Source organism: Gavialis gangeticus, unplaced genomic scaffold (assembly GCF_001723915.1).
Source record: "Gavialis gangeticus isolate Ggan-Ray unplaced genomic scaffold, GavGan_comp1, whole genome shotgun sequence".
Lineage (NCBI taxonomy): Eukaryota > Metazoa > Chordata > Crocodylia > Gavialidae > Gavialis > Gavialis gangeticus.
In genome coordinates, this window is record NW_017728992.1 from 970,403 (window position 1) to 971,986 (window position 1,584).

Consider the following 1,584-nt stretch of genomic DNA (forward strand, 5'->3'; position numbering starts at 1 on the left):
GGGTGGGTCCATCAAGGGTCCACCCCATGGTCCCCTACCCCCTTCTCCAGCCCCCCTGACCCTTTACTCACTGGCACTGGAGCCCTGGTGCTGAACACACAGCCTAGATGGCCATGTGTTTCAGTACCAGGGCGAGGGGCCAACCACAGAGACGCTCTGGCATCCAGAGCGTCTCCATGGAGGACCCAGCCTCCAGTTGCCTCAGGGCACAGTCTGGGACCGTGCCCTGCTCCACTTTTTTAAACTTTGATTTTTTTAGACCCCTGGATATCCAGGGGTCTAATTTTCTTCCCATGCTGCAAGCTTGCAGGGGTTTGAGACAGGGCAAGAGGCACATGTGTGCTCATCTGGATGCACCCTGAGACGTTTACTGCAAGCTAATTAGTCTACTGCACAGTAAACATCTCATGTAGATGCACCCACTGAAATCTATGGAAGTCTTTTCATTTTATTTCCATAAGAATTGGATCAGGCTATACATCTTATGTCTATTAGCCTCAACTAATATTTGTGATTCAATTAAAGAACAAATCAAGACTAGAGCTAATGCTGTCTTAGCACCATCTTTTAAGATTCAGTCTCCACACTGGCAAGCCATGATAATTTAGGACAGTGGTTCTCAACCCACAGCCCATATGTGGCCAAATCAACACACTGCTGTGGCCCATGTGACATACTATTTAAAAAAAAAAAGTAATGACAGTTGATAGTGTAAAAATGAGAGGTATTACAGAATATTGATTTGGATTGCATTACTGTCAGATAACAGATACAAAACATTTTTTTCAGTGAATACACAGGAAATAAGTTGCATGGGTGCAGCCCACATGTCACATTGAGAGCTGCAACCACTAATTTGGAATATAGAGTTGCCAAATACTTACAGATAGGGACCTACCTAGATAACGGTGAGAAGGCAGTGCACAGAGCCTATTTCATAGTTTTTTTAATGGTGAATCCCCTCCCCCTTGCTGCTGAGTGGCTGAGAAGCCCAAGCAGCCACACCCCTCACTCCTGATTGGCCAACCACTCTTCAGACAGCAGCATCGCCACAGCATTTCATCTGGCCTCTTAAAAGATAGTGCCAAAATCTTTTGCTTTCTTGACTGGTGCCTTCACTGAGTCTACGTAACTAGCTCAACCTCTCAGTAGCTTGCTCTCAAACTATATGCTCTATGGCTGTAGAGATTGCTGTGCTTCCTTTGTATTCTGGTAAACTTTTATTTTTTTCAACCAATTCCATGCAAAATCATGGGAAATGCCATTCTTTTGCAGTAATCGTAGAAACCAGAATTTTTTTTGCAGTTTCCATGAAAATTGCAAAACCGCAATTTAAATAGGTCCCTACTTATAGAAGACTCAGCCATAAGGATCCATCCATTATTTTATATACCCTTCTCCCATGTCTTTCATTGTGTCATGTCCCTTACAGAGGACAGTAGCACAAGGAGATGCTGCAGTTCTGCTGCATGCCAGGGCTGCATACTGGGAGTCTACGCTGTGAAGTCAGATGCGGCTGTAGTTCTCACTGATTTAAGTACAAGCACAGTGATCACCAGCATTCAGACTGGAAACAGTGAAGAG